At 38.6% G+C, this 26,878-nt stretch overlaps 1 pseudogene; it reads left to right on the top strand.

Annotated features, from left to right (window-relative positions):
• Window position 1: 1 nt before the first annotated feature.
• On the top strand, window positions 2-26,878 carry LOC130841585 (60S ribosomal protein L10a-like; annotated as a pseudogene).

The raw sequence follows: 26,878 nt of genomic DNA, 5'->3' as shown, positions 1-26,878 counted from the left end.
CATGGGGGCATCCCCTGGAAACCGCCAGCGCTCTGGAGGGACCATGCAAGCAGTGGAGTCAGAGCAGCCAGATACACACTGGTAGTTGTCACTGGCATCTTCTTCTCCTCTGTTTCTCAGAGAAATAAATATACTTTAATAATTTACTGATTACAAAATGTAACATTCATTTTAGAAAGGCCGGAAACTTTAACAACAACAAAGAAACATGGCAATTGTCAATCATGCCACTGCTCAGAGATGACCACTTGCTGGGGTTGCAGTGCATTTGCTTTGGTCTTTTCTTTGCTGTGGGTATTTTTACATAGTTGGGAACATGTTGGATGTCCATTTCCATGCCCACCTTTTTTTCCAACTCACATGGAGATGGTCTAAGAAGTCGAAGCTGTGGGAAGACTTACCATGGCCCCTACCCACCCAGCTCCATGAGGGGTGGGAAAAGTGGAGTTACTATTCTTATAACTTACCTGATCTCCCATCAGTGCTTTTAGGTCACTGTACCCTCACTTCCCCATTTCAATTAAGAAAATACATTAACCTCAAATCTTTCCCCTTAGAGTGAGGGAAGTGAAGCCAAGGTAGCTTGACTTGCCTGGCAGTGCGTTAGGGGACAAAGGAAAGCCCAGGAGCCCTCCCTCACCGAGACAATCACGGCACAGTCTCCCCTGGAATCAGACAGCCTGGAACACATACAGTGTAAATAAAGACCCAAGGAGGAAATAAAAGCCTAGCTCTCGATGATATATTAGAGGAATGCAAAATATTAGACCTGAGGCATTCACATTCAATCTCTTACATTCCATTATTTGTATCCGAAGCTCCTTTTCTTATTCTTTATGTCTTTTTTTTTCTGACAGGATGTTAATCCTCAATCAAGATTGTAAAACTAAACCATTTAAAATATATGCATGCTTAGCAAAAGGATCCCAGGGCTTAAGAATCATTTTTAAAATTAGATTTTTCAATTCCATTCAATAAACATGTATTGAATGTCACCCCAGAGTCTCCAACTCCATTCATTTTAGTATTTTATGTACTAAAGGCCCCCAAGAGGAGAGCCCACTCTAGCCCAACCCCAATTAATCTGTCCTCCAACCAGTGGTAAACATACTTTCATGGAGAGCTTCCCATGTGCTGAGGCACTGGGCAAAGAGCTGTATCTAATATGTCTACAATCAACACACATCTTTTATGTAGACAAGAAATATTTCACTTTCCTCTTAACTCTCTTATAGGTATATATGTATAAATGTACATAACTCTCCTATACAGTAAGTCCCCTACATAGAACCTTCAAGTTGTGAACTTTCAAAGATGCGAACGTGCCCCTGTGTGCTAGCTGGCCAACTGTTGTATTGTACTACTGTACTGTTCAAGGTACTGTACTGTAAGATTTAAAATGTTTATTTTTTGTGTTTGTTTTTTATGTATTATTTGTGTGAAAAGTATTATAAACCTATTACAGTACAGTACTATATAGCCGACTGTGTTAGTTGGGTACCTAGGCTAACACTCTTGGACTTACGAACAAACTAGACTTACGAACGCGCTCTCGGAACAAAACTCGTTCGTATGTAGGGGACTTCCTGTATACACATCTCACACATACATGATAATAAATGGCACCAAAGGATGGCTTCAATGTTGGGAGGCAATAGGAAATACTGACTATGGCGACCCAGAGTGCTCAGTGTCCACCTAAAGAGAATGGTCACGACTGAGCCTAGCTGACTGATGCCTGTGGGTTCGTGGGGTCGATGTCAAGTTTTTCAAGAAAACCCAAAAATCTGAGTTTTTAAATTAAATCTCCCTTTTCTAAAAATTCAGATTTTTTTAAGTACTTTGGAGGTCAAACAGAAAATGACTAGGATGAGAAATGTACTCATGCGTTATGAGAGCGTGCACAAATTGGTTCCGCCTCTACGGAAGGCAGTCGGGAAATATCTGTCAAAATTAAAGTGCACATTCTTCCTGCATCAAATATTCCAGGCCTAAGTATTTATCCTGCAGAGATGCTCTTACATGTGTGAAATAATGTGTGTTCAATATTCGTTGCAGCATTGCAAGACTGCAAATGACATACACGCCTATCAATGTAAAACTAATCAAGTAGATGCAGTATACCCATACAATAGAATTCTATGCCACTATTTGAAAATTGAAGTAGCTTTATATAGAATGATTTCACAGATAGAATGCCAAGTTAAAAAAAAAACACAAAGTGCAGAACACTATATACATATGCTAACATTTGTGTAAAAAAAAAGATGTATACATATATAATTGTCTATGCTTCAAGATGGCCAAGGGCCACTGAATCTCCTCCAGACTAGCATGAGAGAAAAAATAAAGCTCTGTATGACTGTGGATTCGGGGCTTTTGGCCACTCTGCCATCGCCTTGAGGCAGTTATTAGGAGCACCAGACTTATCCCTTTCCAGAATCCCCACTTCCTGTTTCCAGATGGGCACTCCAATTTCTCAGTGCAGCTGGAGCCCTGCCCTAAACAGCTAACAGAGCTGTGATCATCAGACTTTACCGTTTCTCTTTCCCTGGGTGGGACACTGCCTATGGCCTTCCCTGGCCACCCCTTCCCTTGCCACTAAATAGTGCCTGGGATATGGGGGGCCCACCCAGAATGAGCCGTCCTTTTGTCATGCCTCCATGGGCATCGAGGAATGGACTACCATTTCCCTCTTCTGAACCAAGTCCTTTTATGGCCAGGTTAGAACACCAAGCCCAGGTGGCAAGAGTATTCCATGGAGCAGAAGAATCTCATTACCTATATGGTCAAATAAACCTTCCAAATGCTGCATACACTTGCATATTCATATGCACACTAGCATAATAATGACTCTAAAGACCGAAGTGTAGAAAAACAGTTGCCCGTTGCCACCCGACAGTTACCCAAGATTATGTGATTAATGACTCTTCCTTCATTTTACTGAATGCCTGTGAACATCATGCAAAACTAGTGTTTCCCAAGCATAACGCACTAGAGAAAAATCTATTCTGACCCAAGTTCAGCTTCCATTCTTTTCTCCAGCTTGTCCTTTATAAAAGAGACTCCAGTGACCTTCCCAAACATAGCCACAAGGGTTACAGTCAACTACGAAGAAAAGAGATTAAACAGGAGAGGGAAAGAAATCCAATAAGGAGAAACATTTCAAAATTAAATGTCTAATTCTATGATTTGATACTTATGTTCATTTCAGACAGAAAATGAACCAGATCATGGAAAGTAAATAAATCAGAAACCAGAAGGCAAGCAGGCCAGAGAACAGACAGGAATGTTGAAGGTCACAGCGGGCAATGGGTCATAAATCAGGAGCTGAGAGAACACAAATGCCTAAGAGGAGATCAAGGTCAGTGATTCCACTCTGGGCAGCCCGTCAGAAGCCAATAAAAAGTCACTGGAGTGAGATGGTTATGGACTCTTCCCCAACAGAAGGTTCAAAGATTACTACTTTCGGTTTCATTGATCTTAATGCTTAAAGGTCAACATGATTACACACGTTGTCCAGCTAGAGGAAGCCATTAAGATGGCAGACACTGTAGATTTGTATATTTATTGCCATAATTTTATGGCAGACTTTTCCTAGCAACATTTTTCTATTATGACAATCTAGAAATAAATCATATTTCTCCTTCATGCAAAGGTGCCATAGGAGTTGCAGCAGCCCTTCTCCAAAGCTCTACTCAGTCCATAGCAGGCCATGGGGCACATGGCAGGATGCCAGCTCTTCAAGTCAAGTGACCTGCGTCCTATACCTGGCTCCACTGGATGGTTTTCTTCACCCCTCTTGGTCTGAGTGTCCTCATCAGCTAAATGAAGTTTGGTACTAAATGATCTTTCAGTTATGTGAACACACTACACACTTTCCCACCTCTGATTTTTCACACATCCTGTTGCTTCTACTTGAAATGCTTGTCCTTCACTCATTACCAGGCTGACCCTCCAAATCCTAGGTCTCAGCATAAATTCCAAATATTCTGGAAGACCTTCACTTCTACCACGGTTAGGCCCTCTACTGAAAGCTTCTTCTATCATCCACCGACATAATTCACATCAGATTTTGCCATAATTATTTATTTTGGTGTTTGTCCTTCACACTAGACTTTAAACACTGCCAGGAAGGAAAATATCTCTTTCATTCAGGGCTATCTCTTCTCTGCCAAGCATACAGTTAGATGAAGACATGAAGGATCTCAAAATGAAAACCACCAAGTCTCATTTCCAAAGATATTTTTTCCAGAGGAAAACATAGGCAGAACACTCTATGACATACATCAAAGCAACATCCTTTTTGACCCACCTCCTAGAATCATGGAAATAAAATCAAGAATAAACACATGGGACCTCATGAAACTTAAAAGCTTTTGCACAGCGAAGGAAACCATAAACAAGACAAGAAGGCAACCCTCAGAATGGGAGAAAATACTTGCCTATGAAACAACAGACAAAGGATTAACTCCAAAATATACAAGCAGCTCATGCAGCTTAATACCAAAAAAGCAAATAACCCAATCCACAAATGGGCAGAAGACCTAAATAGACATTTCTCCAAAGAAGACATACAGATGGCCCACAAACACATGAAAAGATGCTCAACATCACTAATTATCAGAGAAACGCAAGTCAAAGCCACAATGAGGTATCACCTCACACCAGTCAGAATGGCCATCATCACAAAATCTGGAAACAACAAATGTTGGAGAGGGTGTGGAGAAAAGGGAACTCTCCTGCACTGTTGGTGGGAATGTAAGTTGGTACAGCTACTATGGAAAACAGTTTGGAGGTTCCTTAAAAAACTACAAATAGAACTCCTATATGATCAAGTAATCCCACTCCTGGGCATATACCCAGAGAAAACCATAATCCCAAAAGAAACTTGTACCATAATGTTTATTGCAGCACTATTTACAATAGCCAGAACATGGAAGCAACCGAAATGCCCATCAGCAAATGAATGGATAAAGAAGATGTGGCATATATATACAATGGAATATTACTCAGCTATAAAAAGGGATGAGATGGAGTTATATGTAATGAGGTGGATAGACCTAGAGTCTGTCATACAGAGTGAAGTAAGTCAGAAAGAGAAAGACAAATATTGTATGCTAACTCATATATACGGAATCTAAAAATGGTACTGATGAACCCAGTGACAAGACAAGAATAAGGACGCAGATGCAGAGAATGGACTCGAGAGCTCGAGGTTTGGGGGGGTGGGGGGTGAAGGGGAAGCTGAGACGAAGTGAGAGAGTAGCACAGACATATATATACTACCAACTGTAAAATAGATAGTCAGTGGGAAGTTGTTGTATAACAAAGGGAGTTCAGCTCGATGATGGATGATGCCTTGGAGGACTGGGACGGGGAGGGTGGGGGGGAGTCGAGGGAGGAGGGGATACAGGGATATGTGTATAAATACAGATGATTGACCTTGGTGTACCTCAAAAACTGGTACAAGAGTGTAAAGCAATTATATTTCAATAAAAAAATAAAAATATAAAAAAAGGCTTTTTTTCCCAGATCTAGTATGCCTCTTCCTTTAAATTTAACAAAATAAGTCTAATTCACTAGTCTCCTGCTTAAGAAAGTCAATTTCTGAATCCCGATTTCTTATCTAGACATTTGTTTTCTAAAGATAAAGTGCTATACAGGTTCAAATATGTTCCTGTAAAGTTGTATATGTTTTGAATATGTGAAAATTGGTTTCTATTTTAACTATACTCAGTAACTTATAAAAGGCTTAGAAAAATGCCTACCACGCTGAGTGATCAATATATGTTGGATATGACTTTTATTATCTTTAGCTCTCTATTCGTGGGCAGGGACTAGGAGGAAGCTGCTTTTGTAAGGTATTGGATTCTCCAGCCCAGTTCAAGGCAATTGACAAAAACTGAAATGGCAAAAATTCTTTGGGTCAGGGAGCCCAAAAGAACTGAGGTCATTTAGAGGTCACACAAGAATTACTTGGGATCCTCCAAATTCTCTGACTTCGGTGGGGGCAGTGGCAGCACAGGAGAAGACAGAAGGCAGGGTGGAGACACCAGTTAACACAGGGAGGGTGACAGCATGAGAAAACACCAGCACTCGAGAAGCAGAGATTGGAAATGCCAAGGGACAAAGATCATTAACGTGCCTCGTCAAATGTTTGCCAGGCTTTCCTTTTCAGGTGTCTTCTGAAGAACAGGATGGCAGGTGCCTCATGGTAGGAGGCACCCAGAGCCTAAAACCTTCAGAACTGTCCTCCAGTTCTTTAACTCAACATGGAAAATCTCACTGCACAACAGAGAAGCGCTGAGCTGGGAGATAAAAAAAATTAAGTTTCTCCATCAATAAATAACTTGTTAGCCTATTGTTCTCATGTGATAGTTTTGCATTATTTCCTGTCATGAAATGCCAGAAACTAATTTTCACCTACAACTGTATAAAGCTTTACATCTGGGCATTTAGAGACTACTGACTCATCACTAAGTTATCAGAAGTGATGTGTATATATATTAGCCTCTCTCAAGAGGTCATTTACAAGAGGAAGACACTATCATTAACTTCACTTCCAACAGCTGGCCTAATATAATCTGCTTGCTCCTGTCACAGAGCATCTGTGACTTTGCTGGAACTTGTCATTAAGTCCCTTGGCAGCAGGCTCTACCTCTCCTCTTTGCCGGGCACCGGCTTCTTCCTGCCCTGTTTTCTCACCCTGCTCCACATGCTGTAACTGGGCTGTGGCTGGGCTTGCATATGTAAGCAGAGTTGGGCCTCTTTGCCAGGTGGTTTCTCCCTCCTCTACTAATTAGTCCAGTTTTCCCTTTAAGGCATGTAGGAACTATCAGTTGAGTCAAATGAAAACAATAGGCTGGATGATGTCACTTTATAAAACTGTTGATTATTTTCCGTATTATATCATATGGTCACGAGGATTACTCTGCACTTATGGGTAAACTATTCAGCTCCTCATTAGCTCAGTCCAGACACATCGAGGCTGGTCTTGGTTAACTAACCTTTTAAGCCATGTGACACGGAGAAACAAATCCTTCTCCAAGAGGTGTTAAACTGAATTTCATATTAAGACCTCCCTTTCCTGGTGGCTTTTCTAGTAATTTTTCTCACAACACAGCAATTCCAAAGACAAGCATTTGGAACTAAAATCAACAAAATAATGGTATCTTGATTATCTCTTAAGAAGCTAGAGGCGTATTTTGCAAATCTATCATTGGTCCATTTTTCAAGCAGTGTGACAACAGAATTAGAAATTTCCTGGTAGTAGCACAAGTTGTTCCAACACTTCCAACATATCGAGTCCATAGGTTACCATAGCACAAGGACTAGTAGCTTCCAGATGTTAGGTATGGGGCATGTGTTATACACTCTTACTTCCTTCTCCAGGGGTTCTCAAAAACTGGTCCAGGGACCAGCAACATCAGCATTACCTTGGGAACTTGTTAGATGGGCAAATTCTTGGGACTTACCCAAGACACAGTGAATCAGAAACTCTGGGTGTGGAAGACAGCAATCTAAGTCTTAAGGAACTCTCTGGGTGATTCTTGTCTATGTCCCTCAGATGGAGCTCCCTTGCCAATCATGTGGCCAGGCAGATATGGGCAAAGCCAGTCGGCACAGATTTTGGTGGAATCCTTAAAGCTCATCCCGTTACTGTGAATCTTAGATCACAGAAAACAGAGTGTTAGGATCATTGTTAGTCCTATGAAGAAAAGGAAGAAGGAAAAAAATGCACCAATTTCCTGGTAAATTTCCCCAATGGTTTGAACAATCTTTACCATATGCAAAGCATAATGTTCTCAAAGATTAAATACCACTCTTGGGACTTAAAGAAAAGAGGAATAGAAGACCATACTTGGGAAAAGAAATTTCTCCCTTTCCTGCTATGGAAGAAATATAACACTTATTAGGTCATTCCACAATCTACTGCACTGGTTTCTAAGACAAAGAAAACTTTTAAGACAGAACGGCCAAGATGAATCAGAACACCTTCTGTAGTGACTTTTCCAGTGCTGCTGACACACAGCTTCTCCGAAGAACTTTTTCCTAAAGAGAGTAACCTAAATACCCAAGTTCTCTTTACTGCAGTCACAGAGGAAGGGGAGGGGAGTTCAGGTGAAATTGCCTTGAAATCAGAGCCCCAGACTTATGCACATTCTTCGCATTTGTGGCATTCTTGAGGCCATCAGACCACCCCTAGTGACAGAGAAAAGATGACCGACTGGAGGCAGCACGAACAGCAATTATTAAAGCCATTTCCAAGTGGATATCTCACGAAAACACATTTCTTTACAGCCATTAAGTGGCAGTAAGGATAAGGGAGGGCATGCCAGCTAATGGAAGAGTGTGAACTGAGCAAGAGCCTTCCTGAGCTTATCAGCAAGAGAAGGCTTTGAGGGGATGCAGATGCCTGGCCGTTGAGGTCATCTGAGCTCCAGCAGCTACCCCACCACCTCCCAGTGCCGTCTAAATCCAATTGTTTATTTGGGTTAGCTCTGCCAATTTAAAATAGATGCTTCAAGGAAATCAAAATAATTTATTGTGCTAAGTGAAATTACAGGACCAGGACTAGCCAGGTAATTTAACCTGGAGGCAGAGCCACTTTGTTCATTAGCATTGACCTTGGTCAAGTTATTAAATCCCTCATTGTTCCAGTGACCCCATGAGTCCATTGGAAATATTACTGTCAACTTGTTACTGGATCACTCCTGAGAGAAATGGATGAAAGGAGCTGGGCAGTCTACAATTTTCTAGGTATTTTTATTTGGAAGAACCAATCAGAAATGGTCCATATTCCAAGTCTCTGTCCCTGAAATTGAATGGGAAATTACTAACCCAGTGAGCAAACATCCTGTTGTGCATAACATTGGTCGTTAAGAGGAGATCAAATGTTTCTTTTAGCAGTACAGCTTTTCTTCATTCAGAGTGTGTGTGTGTGTGTGTGTGCGCACACGCGTGCACATACACATACACAAGAAATAGTAATTTAAGCTAACTAAAAGGCTGGATTGTCAACAGTGCCTGGGAGTCTGAGAAGTTTGAGATAAGCGAGAGTGACATAAACACCATTAAGCACTGACTCTTTTGGAATAAATATTCTATAGCTATCTGGCAATCCAAACCTTCAAATGCGGAAGTTGCTACACCAGTAGGGTAGATGCCATAGTTTTGGTCTTCAAGGTGGCCCTACCTTCACGATCTGCCTACTAATGGCATTTCTTTGAGCTACCTCTCAACCCCTCCCTAAGTAGCACCAGTCCTTCAGGCTCAGCCAGCTGGGGTTGCTGTGCCATGGCCCAAGGGCAGGACAATTAAAATTCATTATGTCAGATCAAGGGAAGAATTCCAAACACTGGGCCCTCCACCAAGAATGCAGCATCCTGACCCTCCTACTGCAAGCCCTGAGAAGTTTTCAGTAAAAATAACCCCAGCTAATCATAACTCCTGAGGAAGATAAAGATTATCTCGGTGAGGCCACAAGGAGCTAAAAAAAATGTCTTCAGAGATCAAAGAGTTATACTAAGAAGGGGTCAGAAAATTCAGGATATAATGATTCATCTTATATCCTCCTGCTCTTTCTGAGCCTCAGAAGGGGCTGGGATACTGGGATGAGGCTATCTGTCCCACAGGTAAAGCCTTATGTTGCATCAATTCCTATTACTTCCACACTGAAAAGAAACCTCATTTTACCATCTCAAATACATGAGTAGTATGCAGCTAAATAACATTCAAAACAGAGAAAGTCATCATTGTGACAGACTTGTAAAAGGCAGTTGCAGGAAATTGCACAAAATAAGCAGAATAAATATTACTGGAGTGAACTGGATGCTTTATGTAACAACCACCTGAAACTCCAACTTTCTTTCAAATTTCACTTTTCCTCCCTTCTCTTTTTTGCCAGATGAATGTACTTCCAGCTGGACCTAGGAGAAGCAATGGTGTCAAACAATGACTTGTTAAGAAATACACACCTGTCATAAATGCAAGATTCTCTCAGGGGATATATTGAATTGCGTTCCCTGCTTCCTATGAAAAGGTGCAATGAAAAAATGAATTAACTATCAACTACCAGATGTTTCTAGCATCTCTATTAGTTTGAGAAAGATGAAACAATTGCTGCATTGTACAGATGTATAACTCACATAAACATAAGTATTTAGGATGTGGGAAGAAGGTTCAACTAAATGTGTCTTGAGAATAATTGATCTTTTCTTTTTGGCAGTGCTTCACAATAACAGGAAGAAATCTCTCCTCCTTGAATTGACACATCTCACACCAACACAAAGAATAAATGGGCATTCTTCTAAGGGCACAATCATACAGACATGCATTTTTAGTTTGACTTTGCTTCACTGCATCAATTATAATTCACTTGAACTTCCCGGTGATTCTCATACATGTATATTTCATGACTGGAAAGCCTTCTAGTTACAGAAAGTTCTAAGTACTATAAATCCCATTCTCTAAATAACAAGAATGGATTCCAGTGAGGAGAGACAGTGTGAAAAATATTAAAGGAGGATAAATACAAGACGTTTGAGGTCCTTTTGACTTCACCATCGTAAGCACAATGTTCAAGTATGTGGAACAGTCATCAGTGTGTCTCATTCAAGGAAAGGGACAGGAGTATATCATGGCAACGGCCTCATTGTTTGCCTCTGGCTCCACAGTATTGTTTCTCCGAAGTGACTGGGCTTTTAATCCAGTCCCCTGTCATCTCTGTTCCAAAGAAGAACCATGAAATGGAAAGCAGAGGGGGAGGGGGGAGACACCATTTTGTGTCACGTAGTACACGACTCACAAAAGGATTTGCTCAGATTTGGCTCATATGCCAAAGTTGATGGATTTTCCCTAGTGGCTGCATAGGCCCTTTCTGAAGGATTCTGAGATCATATCTGGGCAGAAAGAGGTTTGGAGTCTCTTAGCAACATCTGACAGTACTCCAGAAGGAGACGGAGTCAGCTCACAGGCAGGAATTTTCCAGCTTGGAGCCTGGCAGCAGTTAAGAGAGTGGGCTCTGTGATCAACCAGACCTTGGTTCAAAACCACAGCTCCACTACTTACAAGCTCAGACATTCTAGGAACTTTACACCTCCCTTAGATTATAATCCCTACTTGAGAAAAGAGGAAACAATGAAAACTACCCCAAAAGGCCACTGTGAAGATGAAATGAGATAATGTATGTAAAGGTTTCACACACTTCATGCCATAAAGTAAGAGCTACAAGAATGACAGCTGTGGCTATGACAGTAATGGCTGCCCTAACAGCAGTGATAGCAGCAGTAACAAACTAGTAGGAATGGTAACAGGAGTAGCAACAGTAACATTAGTTAGTAGTTTAAAGACTAAGATGTGAAAAATTTCCAGTATGGATTAGACAAAAACTAATATCAAAGGGGAGAAAGGGAAAGGGAGGGAAGGAGGGAGGGAGGGAGAGAGAGAAAGATTGAGAGAGAGAGAGAGAGAGACTAAGAGATCGAGACTGAAAAAGAAATATTCTGACTAGTCAAGTAAACTGGAACCAGAAATCATCTCTGGAGAGCACAGCCCGATGGTCATCATGCTTCAACTGAAGTGACCATCTCACCCCCAGAGAGGTTTACCCTTCTCTCTTGGGTGTTCTTGTAGTGTGACATGTGCTGTATCTATTGGACTAAAACTGTCAGTACTTCTGAGGTAAAGAGTATGGTCTGAATTCTCTAAGTGAGTATCAACCAAGAAAGAAGTGATGCAATGACTGGTGGTCAGGTGCTACTGAAAATCTTGAAAAGGTAGAGAAAACAGAAATGGAGGGAAAGCTACCATCCCTTCAGCTGATCTCTCATCCCACTGGTGCCAGTTCTTATGATTCTCCTTTTTGGGTGGAACCTAAATGTGAGTTATCAGGTGGCTTGGAGAGTTGAGAGCATGCGTGGATGAGTAAGAAAGAAGGAAACTGGTGAGCAGTTGAATGCTGAGAACATAGATGGTGCGTACATTCCCTCTGGATACTGGAGCTACTAACTGCAGCAGGGTGGGTTTCAGAGGATCAAGGACTGTCGGTGTTTTACAAAGGCAGCACGTTCCAGTAAATTTGTTAGGGAAATAATGGCCACCTTCCAGATGAATAGTGAAAAAAAATTCAGAGGGAAGAGTTTAAAAGAATTTTAAAGAGCAGTGTTGGTAGAATAATAAAGAAATAGCAGCTACAGATCATAGACTTTTATTCCTGGAATAAGCCTTTGAGATCATTTAATCTAATCCCATTATTTACAGATGAAGACATACACACCTTGTGGATAACAGATCTGTGGAAGTAGCCTATTAAAACCACAACTTATGCTGGAAGAAAGATGGCGGCGAAGTAGAAGGACGTGGAATGCATCCCTCTCCACAGATGCATCAGGAATACACCAAAAGACGTAATAATTCCCGCAGAGAACAAGCTGAACACCAACAAATGACCTCAGACAACAGAAAGGACTGCAAAGATCCTGATATAACTGAGACAAGCAACCTGTGAAGTCTGGACTACTCCATCAGAAGTCAAGTAGGAGGCTCTGGGGAGGGAGCACTGAATCCAGGATGCTAGACTACTAGGGAGTCCTCAGGCACAGGGAAGATTAACTGCAGAGAACTCTCATAGAGCCCTGTATCAGACTCTAAGACCCGGCTTCATCCAACTGTCTGCAACTGCCAGTGTTGGACACCTCACACCAAACTACAAACAAGACAGGAACACAAATGCTCCCATTAGCACACAGACTACCTAAAGCCATATTAACCTCACAGATACCCTAAAACACACCACCTGACACAGCCCTGCTCATCAGAGAGAAAAGACACAGAGCCACATACTGGAAAGCAGACATGAGACCCCCCCCACCAGGAAGCCTACTCAAGACATTGGACAAACCCCACCACAGGTGGCAGAGGGCAGAAACAAGAGGAATTACTGCTAGGCAGCATAGGGAAAGGAGATAGCAAATCCTAGAAATTAGATAAAATGAAAAAAAAATCATGCAGGCAAAGGAGCAGAAAAAAAACCCACAAGACCAAATAAATGAAGAGGAAATAGGAAAACAGCCCGAAAAAGAACTCAGAGTAATGATAGTAAAGATGGTACAAAATCTCGATAACAAAATACAGAAAATACAAGAACCAGTTAATAAGGACTCAGAAGAACTAAAGAGCAAACAAACAGTAATGCACACCAAAATAACCAAAATTAAAAATACTCTAGAAGGTATAAACAGCAGAATAACTGAGGCAGAAGAACGAATAAGTGAGTTGGAAGACAGAATGGGGGAAATAACTACCACAGAGCAGGAAAGAGAAAAGAGAATAAAAAGAATGGAAAACAGTCTCAGAGACCTTGGTGACAACATTAAGCACACCAACATTCGAATCATAGGCATCCCAGAAGAAGAAGAAAAAAAGAAAGGGTCTGAGAAAATATTTCAAGAGGTTATAGTGGAAAGCTTCCCCAACATGGGAAAGGAAATAATTAATCAAGTCCAACAAGCACAGAGAGTCCCATACAGAATAAACCCAAGGAGAAACACACCAAGGCACATATTAATCAAACTAACGAAAATTAAACACAAAGAATAAATATTAAAAGCAACATGAGGAAAGCAACAAATAACATATAAGGGAAAACCCTTAAGGATAACAGCTGACCTTTCTGCAGAAACTCTGCAGGCCAGAAGGGAATGGCAGGATATACTCAAAGTCCTGAAAGAGAACAACCTACAGCCAAGAATACTCTACCCAGCAAGAATCTCATTCAGATTCGATGGAGAAATCAAAAGCTTTACAGACAAGCAAAAGTTAAGAGAATTCAGCACCACCAAACCAGCCTTACAACAAGTGCTAAAGGAACTTTTCTAAGCAGGAAACACAAAACAAGGAAAAGAACTACAAAAACAAACCCCCCAAAATTAAGAAAATGGTAATAGGAACACACATGTCAATAATCACCTTAAATGTAAATGGATTAAATGCTCCAATCAAAAGACACAGACTGGCTGAATGGATACAAAAACAAGACCCTTACATATGCTGCCTACAAGAAACCCACTTCAGGCCAAGGGACGCATATAGACTGAAAGTAAAGGGATGGAAGAAGATATTCCATGCAAATGGAAGTCAAAAGAAAGCTGGGGTAGCAATACTCATAACAGACAAATTAGACGTTAAAGTAAAGACTATTACAAGAGACAAGGAAGGACACTACATAATGATCAAGGGATCCATCCAAGAAGAACATATAACAATTGCAAATATCTATGTAGCCAAAATAGGAGCACCTCAATACATAAGGCAAATGCTAACAGCCATAAAAGGGGACATCAATGGTAACAAAATAATACTAGGAGACATCAACACCCCACTTACACCAATGGACAGATCATCCAAACAGAAAATAAATAAGGACACACAAGCTTTAAATGAAACATTACACCATCTTGACTGAATTGATACTAATAGGACATTCCATTCCAAAACTATAGAATACATTTTCTTCTCAAGTGCACATGGAACATTCTCCAGGATAGATCACATCTTGGGTGACCAATCAAGCTTCAGTAAATTCCATAAAATTGAAATCATATCAAACATCTTCTCTGACCACAACACCATGAGACTAGATATCAATTACCTGAAAAAAACTGTAAAAAAAAAAAAAAAACACATGGAGGCTAAACAATACACTATTAAACAACCAAGAAAGCAATGAAGAAATCAAACAGGAAATCAAAAAATACCTAGAAACAAATGACAATGAAAACACAATGACCCAAAACCTATGGGACACAGCAAAAGCAGTTCTAAGAGGGAAGTTTATAGCAATACGGTCCTACCTCAAGAAACAAGAAGAATATCGAATAAACAACCTAACCTTACACCTGAAACAATTAGAGAAAGAAGAACAAAAAAACCCCAAAGTGAGCAGAAGGAAAGAAATCATAAAGATCAGAGCAGAAATAAATGAGAAAGAAATGAAAGAAACAATAGCAAAGATCAATGAAACTAAAAGCTGGTTCTTTGAGAAGATTAACAAAATTGATAAACCATTAGCCAGACTCATCAGGAAAAAAAGGGAGAAGACGCAAATCAACAGAATTAGAAATGAAAAAGGAGAAGTAACAACTGATACCGCAGAAATACAAAAGATCATGAGAGACTGCTACAAGCAACTATATGCCAATAAATTGGATAACCGCGAAGAAATGGATAAATTCTTAGAAAAGGATAATCTTCCAAGACTGAACCAGGAAGTAATAGAACATATGAACAGACCAATCACAAGTATGGAAATTGAAACTGTGATTTAAAATCTCCCAACAAACAAAAGCCCAGGGCCAGCTGGCTTCACAGCTGAATTCTATCAAATTCAGAGAGGAGCTCACACTGATCCTTCTCAAACTCTCCCAAAATATAGCAGAAGGAGGAACACTCCCACACTCATTCTACAAGGCCACCATCACGCTGATACCAAAACCAGGTAAAGATGTCACACACAAAAAAGAAAATTACAGGCCAATATCACTGATGAATATAGATGCAAAAATCCTCAACAAAATACTAGCTAACAGAATCCAATGGCACATTAAAAACATCATACACCATGATCAAGTGGGGTTTATCCCTGGGATGCAAGGATTCTTCAATATATGCAAATCAATCAGTGTGATACACCATATTAACAAATTGAAGGATAAAAACCATATGATCATCTCAATAGACTCAGAAAAAGCTTCTGACAAAATTCAACATCCATTTATGATAAAAACTCTCCAGAAAATAGGCATACAAGGAAATTACCTCAACATAATAAAATCCATATATGACAAATCAACAGCCAACATCATTCTACATGGTGAAAAACTGAAAGCATTCCCTCTAAGAACAGGAACAAGACAGGGGTGCCCACTCTCACCATTATTATTCAACATAGTTTTGGAAGTTTTAGCCACAGCAATCAGAGAAGAAAATGAAATAAAAGGAATCCAAATTGGAAAAGAAGTAAAATTGTCACTCTTTGCAGATGACATGATATTATACATAGAAAACCCTAAAGACGCTACCAGAAAACTGCTAGCACTAATCAATGAATTTAGTAAAGTAGCAGGATACAAAATTAATGTACAGAAATCTCTTGCATTCCTATACACTAACAATGAAAGAGCAGAAAGAGAAATTAAGGAAACTCTCCCATTTACCATTGCAACAAAAAGGATAAAATACCTAGGAATAAACCTGCCTAAAGAGGCAAAAGACCTGTATGCAGAAAACTACAAGACACTGAGGAAAGAAATCAAAGATAATAAAGACAGAGGGAGAGACATACCATGTTCTTGGATTGGAAGAATCAACATCGTGAAAATGACTGTACTACCCAAAGCAATTTACAGATTCAATGCAATCCCTATCAAATTACCAATGGCATTTTTCACAGAACTAGAGCAAGAAATCTTACGATTTGTATGGAAACGCAAAAGACCCCAAATAGCCAAAGCAATCTTGAGAAGGAAAGATGGAGTTGGTGGAATTAGGCTTCCTGACTTCAAACTATACTACAAGGCCATAGTGATCAAGACAGTATGGTACTGGCACAAAAATAGAAAGGAAGATCAACGGAACAGAATAGAGAACCCAGAGGTAAACTCAAGCACATATGGGCACCTTATCTTTGACAAAGGAGGCAAGAATATACAGTGGAAAAAAGACAGCCTCTTCAATAAGTGGTGCTGGGAAAATTGGACAGCTACATGTAAAAGAATGAAATGAGAACACTTCCTAACACCATACACAAAAATAAATTCAAAATGGATTAAACACCTAAATGTAAGGCCAGACACTATAAAATTCCTAGAGGAAAACATAGGCAGAACACTCTATGACATATATCAAAGCAACATCCTTTTTGACCCACCTCCTAGCATAATGGAAATAAAATCAAGAATAAACAAATGGGACCTGATGAAACTTAAAAGCTTTTACACAGCAAAAGAAACCATAAACAAGACAAGAAGGCAACCCTCAGAATGGGAGAAAATACTTGCCAATGAAGCAATGGACAAAGGATTAACTCCAAAATATACAAGCAGCTCATGCAGCTTAATACCAAAAAGGCAAATAGCCCAATCCACAAATGGGCAGAAGACCTAAATAGACATTTCTCCAAAGAAGACATGCAGATGGCTAACAAACACATGAAAAGATGCTCAACATCACTATTAGAGAAATGCAAGTCAAAGCCACAATGAGGTATCACCTCACACCAGTCAGAATGGCCATCATCAAAACATCTAGAAACAATAAATGCTGGAGAGGGTTTGGAAAAAAGGGAACTCTCCTGCACTGTTGGTGGGAATGTAAGTTGGTACAGCTACTATGGAAAACAGTTTGGAGGTTCCTTAAAAAACTACAAATAGAACTCCCATATGATCCAGTAATCCCACTCCTGGGCATATACCCAGAGAAACCCTAATCCAAAAAGAAACACGTACTGTAACGTTCGTTGCAGCACTATTTACAATAGCCAGGATGTGGAAGCAACCCAAATGCCCATCAACAGATGAATGGATAAAGAAAATGTGGCACATATATACAATGGAATATTACTCAGCCATAAAAAGGAATGAAGTTGAACTATATGTAATGAGGTAGATAGACCTAGAGACTGTCATACAGAGTGAAGTAAGCCAGAAAGAGAAAAATACAGTATGCTAACTCATACATATGGAATCTGAAGAAATGGTACTGATGAACCCAGTGACAGGGCAAGAGTGGAGATACAGATGTAGAGAATGGACTTGAGGACATGGGGCTGGGGTGGCGGGCGAAGGGGAAGTTGGGACGAAGTGAGAGAGTAGCATAGACATATTTACACTACCAACTGTAAAATAGATAGGTAGTGGGACGCTGCTGTATAACAAAGGGAGATCAACTCGATGATGGGGGATGCCTTAGAGGGCCAGAACAGGGAGAGGGGAGGGAGTCACGGGAGGGAGGGGATATGGGGATATGTGTATAAATATAGCTGATTCACTTTGGTATACCTCAAAAACTGGTACAAGAGTGTAAAGCAAATATATTCCAATAAAGAGCTTTAAAAAAATGGGAAAATGTGTATCAAGCAATTAAAATACAAAAATAAAAAGCAACACAGAGACTGTAATAAATAATAAATACAGCAACACTACACTGATCAAAAGTATAATTCACAATAAAATACAATAGTCTAGATTAGTGCTGTATAATAATAGAAGTTTCAATGACAATGAAAATGTTCTGTACTTGTGCTGTCCAGTATCATCACTACTAGCCATATGTGGTTACTGAGCACGTGAAATATAGCTGGAGTAGCATATGAACTGAACTTTCAATTTTAATTAAAATTAAAATTTAAGAAGCCACATATGATGAGTGACTACAATATTGGACAGCACATGTCTAGGTCTTAGTATATATGTAGTAAAAGTTGCTGTAATTAAAAGGAGAGTTTAAAGGAGCATTTTTTAACCATAAAACAGAATGAAACGATGCCACGTGCAGCAACATGGATGGACCTAGAGATTATCATAAGTGAAGTAAGTCAGAGAAAGACGAACATCACATATCACTTATATATGGAATCTAAAAAAAAAAAAAGATACAAATGAATGTATTTACATAATGGAAATAGAGTCACAGATGTAGAAAACATACTTACGGTTACCAGGGTGGAGGAGGGGGATAAGTTGGGAGACTGGGATTGACATATACACACTATTATATATAAAAAAAGATAACTAGTCAGGACCTACTGTATAGCACAGGGAACTCTACACAATACTCTGAAATGACCTATATGGGAAAAGAATCTATGAAGAGGGATATATGTATATGTATAACTGATTCACTTTGCTGTACAGCAGAAACTAAAACAACATTATAAAGCAACTATACGCCAATAAAAATTTTTTAAAAATAAAGGAGCATTTTTTAGTATTTAGATTATAAAACAATACTGAAATAGTAAACAGACCCAAAACAAATAATAATAAAATATGAATATTTTAAGTACTAAAATTACTTAATATTTACATATAGAACTGTGCCCTGTACAAAGAATGTGTATCCACACTCATGAATGTTTACAAATGGCCACAAACACACACACACACCTATTTTTTGATTTTCCCAAAGTAAAAATTTTTACTGGTTACAATGCAACAAACTAGAAATTCATAACAAACTTTTAGTTAAATATACATAAAAATCAAGTTGGAAATTTTACAGTGTAAATCTAAATTTGTATCAGTTTATAATGGAAATAAGCTCCACAAATAATTATAACATATGAAGATATAAGGCTAGGTCAAGATTATACTCAAAGATAACTTCACCACCTTAAAGTTTACTGATATTGCTAAAAGAAGAAATGGAAATAAATGAGCTAATGTGATCAAGTAGAGAACAAGACAATAACATAGGAAAATTCAGAGAAATTATAAAGGTAAAAGGTGAAATTAATGAATTAGAAAATAGAAGAAAGTAGTAATTACAAAACGAAATATCTGAGAAATTGAAAAATAAATTAATAAAGGGAAAACTCTCAGTCAAGTTTTAGTGAAAAATATTGAAAAGTATCAAACACAAAAATGTGAAAATGAGGAAGGGAATACACAAGAGTCACAGAGATAATTTTTTAAATATTAAAATATTTATATGTAAACATATATATACTAACACATTTTTAAATCTTAATAAATGGGTTATTTCTAGCAAAGTATAAATCCCCAAGCTGACATGAGAAAAAACTAGAAAACTTCCGGTTGTAACAATAACTTGTAAAATGTCTTCTGTGGTTATCAAAAATTATCTCCACCAAAATCCACCATGTCTAAAGAGTTCTACAGATGAGTTCTATCAGATCTTCAAGAGACAGAATACTGATGCCCCAGAAACAGTTCAGACCATAATAAGTATGTAAACATAAGGCTGATTAAAAACTGAATGAGGAAAAATTATAGAGAATATTAATAGCCGAAATCATTCTTAAATCCATAAGCAAAAATCAACACTGAATAAAAGCAAATCAAGATAGTGTATTAAAACAACTGCTATGTGTTATTAGAATGACACACATTAGAAACATGGAATTATCTAAGATTTACTACTAGGAATTTTATTATTTTGATTGAACACTTAAATATGTCAGAGAAGAAAAATGTTATTTCAAGTACATCTCAGAGGGGTATTTTGTTAAATTCAATACTTTTTTAAAATCCCAGAATCCATAAATATGACTATTTCCATAATATAATAATTAACATCTCTGTTAGGAAAACAGTCGATCTCATAGTTGAACGTCAGCACAAATGCATTCTCATGGAAATCAAGAGCAATTCAGGATGCCCAAAATCACATTTTCTGAAATTGTCCTAGAAGTTGTAGCCAATGTACTAAGACAAGAAAGAAAAGAACGTTTATAGCTATTCCCATAGAAAGGGAAAACTTACTTTGTGACTGATTTTATTCATGTAGAAAATGTAAAAAACAAAACAAAGCTAGTATTGGTACAAATAACAGTAATGTACCTCAAGATAAAAATATAGAAATATAAAATATTCTTCTATATACCCCTAGTAATAATATAATGTTGTAAATATTATAGACACAATATGAGAAAAAAATCTAGATTTAATCTAGGATTAATAGGGAATGTAAAGAAATTGTTAAATCTATTGTGAGACTTAAGATCTGAAAACATGAAAAGGTATTCCATTTTCCTGGGTGGAAAGACTAATGAACAAGATGTTAATTCTTCCCAAACAGTAAGATTAACCTAATTCCAACTACAATTCCATCAGTGTATTTGAAGAGTCTTTAAAAGGTTATTCAAAATTATATCAAGAAGATTAAAGGAATATCACCTAAAAATAAACTTTTGAAAGAGAAAAAACAGAGGAAGTGTGAGAAAGTATTATCTACCAAATATTAAATTATATACATGCAATTTTGATACATATGAGAATTATATATTATATAATTACATTTCGTATATTATAGTTTATTAATGATAAAAGGAAGGCAAATTCATTAAATAGTACTGTGACAAAAGTACAGATTTCATCTTTATGACTATATATATATTCCAAAGTAAATTTCAGAAGAATTAAAGATTTAAATATAGGAAACTTTCAGCTACACTAGCACTGAGGTGGTGCTACTACAAATGCATATAAATGCTGGATACAATAAAAAATTTTCATATACAGCTGACTCTGAAAGAAGGAAAGGAAGGAAGGCATAGAGGGAGGGAGGGAGGAAGGAAGGGGAGAAGAGAAGAAAGAAAGAGAGGGAAATCTTCTCAGAAAAAATGGGGGGGGGGGAGCAGGAAAGAAGGACTCTTAAGCCAGAGTAGTAAATGAGTAAACTGGTACCAAAGTGTCCCAAGAGGGCATGGACCGTATTAAGAGCAGGGTCTGTTCTGCTTTGGCAGTGGGTGGTCTAGGAATGAATTTATAGGAGCCTGTATTGTGGGAATACCAGTCCAAGAAATTACATGAAGCCCACTGTTGAAAGTCACACAGTAAGTCCTAAGGAGGAGAAAAATAAATCCATAGACATATCATAGGGAAACCACACAACACAAAAGACTACTAGAAAATTTTAAAAGTAGCCAGGGAGAAAAGACAGGTTCCACATAAAAACAAACAAACACAATTAGACTTCTAGCAGACTTCTCAACAGAAGTGAAAGAAAATGGCTTAACATCATCAATGTGCCGAGGATAACTGTCAACCCCAAATTCTATATGCAGAAAATATCATTCAAAGTGGTGGGAAAATAAAGGTATTTTTCAAACAATATTGAGAGAATTTCCCATTCTCAAACCTTTAATAAAATGATTGCCAAAGCTTAGTTATAACTCAGGAAAGAGAACTGACATGTGAGAGGCAAGAGTGAACAAATGGGAAAATGTGGTAATAAATCTACACAATCACTGCTTGTAAGCAATAACAATGACTAACGGCTATAGTAACAGTGAGTTGGAACTAAAAATCTAGGCCACAATAACATCGATATGGCAAAGAGAATAATCAAAGAGTTTCAAGGTCTTGTATTGTTTGGAAAGAGGCTGACTGTAGAAAGTGACTGAGACCTTTTGTAGAATCACAGCGGCACAGTCATGAGGATTATCTGAATGAGAACACAGAAACCTATCTGGGCTACAGACAGGGAGCAGGCTGAGACTGGGCTCCACATGATGTACTGAACAGCTGGAACCCCAGAATTCCTGTAATCAACTGGCACTCCAAGTCTGGATAGAAAACTCAAATCAGCCAGTGTGTTTCCCCCTGATTGTTGAGGATGCTTTTCATGCTGCCCTGTAGGAAGGGAGAGGTTCCATGCTGCCTTGTAGGAATGGGCACATTCCCGCTACCAATCACAGGCACATACTGCAGGCTCAGCAGTACCATGGGCCAAGGATAGCTCTCTGTAGGATGGTGGCTTGAAGCGAGACTTGCATCTTCCAGTCTCTTGCTTCAATTTCCCCTATAAAAGCCCCTTCTTTAAAGAGCCCTATATGCCAGAGTGGACTTTGTTCCAAATCCAGAGGTATAACATGTGGTGATCCAGAAGAAATCCACCTGGTATAAAAGTCATATATGTTTTCTTAATTTTAAGGCTAATATCAAATTAACAGAATGCAATAATTCCAACCAGCAGAGAAATATGGGGAGATAAAAACATCTCAAACAGAAAAGTGAGAAAAAATTGGAAAAAAGAAAATGAAAAATAAAAGGGCAGGAATAAATTTATATATCACAATAATCACAAAAATATAAACAAATTAAATCCAATTGTAAGAGGATATTCTCCAATTGAGTAACACAACAAAACTAGTTTTGTGGTGTTTATAAGAGTCGTAACTCAAAGACAATCTACAGACTTAGAGAAAATCATTGCACATCATGTATCAGATAAAGGGCTTGTATTCAGAATATACCAAGAACATTCACAACTCAACAATAAGAAAACAAACAGCCAAATGAGATAAAAATGTGCAGAAGATGTGACTAGACACTTCAAAAGATACACATACAGAAAAAAAAGAAAAACCACACACACACGAAAAGATACTCAACATCACCAGTCATTAAGGAAATACAAATTAAAATCATGAGATACAATTACACAACTACTACAATGACTAAAATTTTAAAAATTAACCATACTAGGTGTTGGAAAGGATGCAGAGGAAATGGAACTCTCTGAGACTGCAGATGGGAGTGTTAATTGGCACAACCACTTTGAAAAACATTTTGGCAATTCCTTAAAAACTCAATTATATGCCTCCCATATACTCCAGCCATTCCAATAGAATACATACTCATAACAAAGAATTGCACATAAATTATCATACCAATTTGTAACAGTCTAAAACTGCAATCAGCCTAAACGTCCATCAACAGGTGACTAGATTAAGAAAAATGTGGTCTATCCATACAATGGAATATTACTGAGAAATCCAAAAGGAATGAGCTACTTATACATGCAACACGGTGGATCAACCCAAAATAATTATGCTGAAACAAGCCAGATTAATAAAAGTATAATTCCAATGGTATAATTCAATTTATATAAAACTCTAGAAAATGCAAACTAATCTATAATGACAGAAAGGAGATCAGTGGTTGCTTGGGGATAGGAGATGAGGAGGGGCTGGAAGCAAAGGTTAAAAAGGGACATAAAGTAACCTTGGGGGGGTGATGGCAACGTTCACTATCTTGATTTTAATGATGGATTCACATGTGTATACATAGGCCAAAAGCTATTAGATTGTACATTTAAATACGTACAGTTCATTATATGTCAATTATACTTCAATGAAGCTGTTAAAATTATAGAATGACATATAAAAGATTAAAGTAAAAGAATGAAAAACATATTTAAGAGACACATGCCAAAAGAAAGCTGGTACACATTAAACAGAATAGACTTGAGAGGGGGAAAAAAAAAACCAAGGTTTTAAGGTGAAGAGAATCTTTATGAAATGGTAATTGAAAAAATTCACCAGGAATATGTAAAGATCCTGAACATGTGTGCATCTGACAGCATAGCCTCAAAATATATAAAGCAGAAAGTGAAAGTAATATGAGGAGAAATGGTGAAAATGATACTTATAATAGTAGACTAAAATAACTGTCTCTGAAACCAAGTATATAGCAAGGAAAAAGAAGGTTTGAATGACGCAACTGACAACCCTTAACTAAATGCATTAGAAACTTCCCTGGGACTTCCCTCGTGGTCCAGTAGGTAAGACCCAGTGTTCCCAACGCAGGGGGTCCGGGTTTGATCCCTGGTCAGGGAACTAGATCCCGCATGCATGCTGCCACCAAGAAGTCTGCACGCCGCAACTAAGACCTGGTGTGGCCAAAATAAATAAATAAATAAATATTTTTAAGAAAAGAAAATTCCCTGCCCTTCACAATATTAGAGAATTGATTCTTTTCACATATTCATGGGACATTTACAAAAATGACCATGTAATAAATAGTTCACAAAGAAAATCTCAACACCAAGGAGTATCATACACCCCATGTTCTCCAATCATAATTAAGATAGAGCTATAAATTAATCTTTAAACGATAAAAAAAATACAATATGAATCTAAAAACCACACATCTAATTTCCAATATCACACATCAGCCTGGATACACATATTTACCTCTACACCCTCCCCAAACTCCACTAAAATTACAGAGTTATAAAAGGGCCAAAACTCACAAGAATAAAGAAGTAGGGGAAAAGGTTACACCCACAACATTTTGGAAGCTGAAATACAGATGGGATTTAAAATGGCAATGAGAAACCCCCAAAGCAAGCCAACTCATACCACAGGACCCCAGGATCATTCAGGAACTGGAGTCACTGATTACCTTTAAAATTGGGTTATAGGCAATGCAGAAAATCGTACGATTAGTTGCATTTTAAAAAGCAGTTAAAGGCGTGTATCTTCTCCCTAATCCCGGTTATCTGGAAACTACTCTCATTTTAGTAAAAGACTGTAGATATATTTTGGGGAGGTGATGGGTTGCAGGGATGAGTTGAGGGATGGTCAGGGGAAAAGATGCAGTAGTGTATATAGGGCCATTAAGTAAAATTCCACTGTCTGATAAGTGATATCCTACTGAGTAGTTTCCAGCCAGCATTAAATCTCCCAGGAAGGAGATGGAGCACTTCCCCCGGGGAAACTCGTCTCAGAGAAAAGACTCACAGATCCTGAGATTTCATAGCCCTCACAAAATAATTCATCCCAATGATCCCACATTGAAGCCCACTGCTCTATAAGGCCCTCTTCCCTCAACACCCACACAGGAACCCAGAGCGACCAATTAGCTCCTTTTCATAAGCTGGAAGCCAAGGATCCCTAGACCTTCCAGAAAGCTTCCAGCATGAATGACAGAGATCAATGCCAAAGAGGACCTGAAGAAAAGATAGGTAGTCAGGGAGGACACTTTAAAAAATTATAGTATCATCCAAGAGATAAGAAAAGATATGGCATTCAGGAAGGAAAGACAAGGTGGTATTTTTAAAAAGAAAGAAAGAAATATCAGACCTTAGAAAGTAAAACCATGATAATAGGCATTAAAATGTATGAGAAGGATTAAAAGTTGAAGTTAACAACACTGCCTAAGAAGTAAAACAAAAAATTAGGGAAACTAGAGAGAAAGATAAAAATACTAGATGGTAAGTTTAGGAGGTCTAAAATCCAACTTATTAGAAATTTCAGAGAGAGCAGAGAATATTGTAGGGAGAAAAGTGTGTAAGAAATAATACATAGTTCTTTTCCAGTTATCACGGCGTGAGGCACCACGAGCAGCAGGGTCTCCCACGACACCCTCTACGAGGTGGTGCAGTTCCTGCATGGGACAAGCACAAGCGCCGGAAGTTTTTGGAGATGGTGGAGCTTCAGATTAGCCTGAAGAACTATGATCCTCAAAAGGACAAACGCTTCTTGGGCACCGTCAGGCTTAAGTCCACTCCCCGCCCCAAGTTCTCCATATGTGTTCTGGGGGACCAGCAGCACTGTGATGAGGCCAAGGCTGTAGAAATCCCCCACATGGACATCAAGGCACTGAAGAAGCTCGACAAGAATAAGAAACTGGTCAAGAAGCTGGCCAAAGTGGAACTAAAGAGGGGAAGGCTAATCAAAATAACAATGAGATGCTAATCTTAACCGAAGAGAAATGAAGAGGTTGAAAAGTTTGGTAACAGAGTTGGGGGTATACACTGGGGCAGCTTCTACATAAATTAAAAAGTATGTGAAAGAATGTATCTTCAAGGATTTTCAGTGCCACATTGTTTACAAAGCAGAAGTCTAGAAATACCTGGTTAAATGTCATTATATATACTCACAGTATATATGCTCAGTTGTAATATATATTCCTGTGGAAAGAATGGGCTGTATTCATATTTACAGAAATGAAACATCTACAGTGAAAAAAAAATGAATTAAAAAAAAAAAAAGAAGAAGCTGGCCAAGAGGTATGATGCCTTTTTGGCTTCAGAGTCCCTGATTAAGCAGATCCCATGAATCCTGGGCCCAGGCCTGAATAAGGCTGGCAGGTTCCCTTCCTTGCTGACCCACAATGAGAACATGGTGGTCAAAGTTGACGAAGGGAAATCCACGATCAAGTTCCAGATGAAGAAGGTGTTGTGTCTGGCCGTGGCTGTTGGCCATGTGAAGACGACAGATGATGAGCTTGTGTACAACATCCACTTAGCTGTCAATTTCCTGGTGTCATTGCTCAAGAAAAATTGGCAGAAAGTCTGGGCTTTGTACATTAAGAGCACCATGGGCAAGCCCCAGCACCTGTATTAA

Source organism: Hippopotamus amphibius, chromosome X (genome assembly GCF_030028045.1).
Source record: "Hippopotamus amphibius kiboko isolate mHipAmp2 chromosome X, mHipAmp2.hap2, whole genome shotgun sequence".
NCBI lineage: Eukaryota > Metazoa > Chordata > Mammalia > Artiodactyla > Hippopotamidae > Hippopotamus > Hippopotamus amphibius.
The sequence above is the reverse complement of the archived record's forward strand: the minus strand, read 5'-3'. Positions and strand labels throughout refer to the sequence as shown.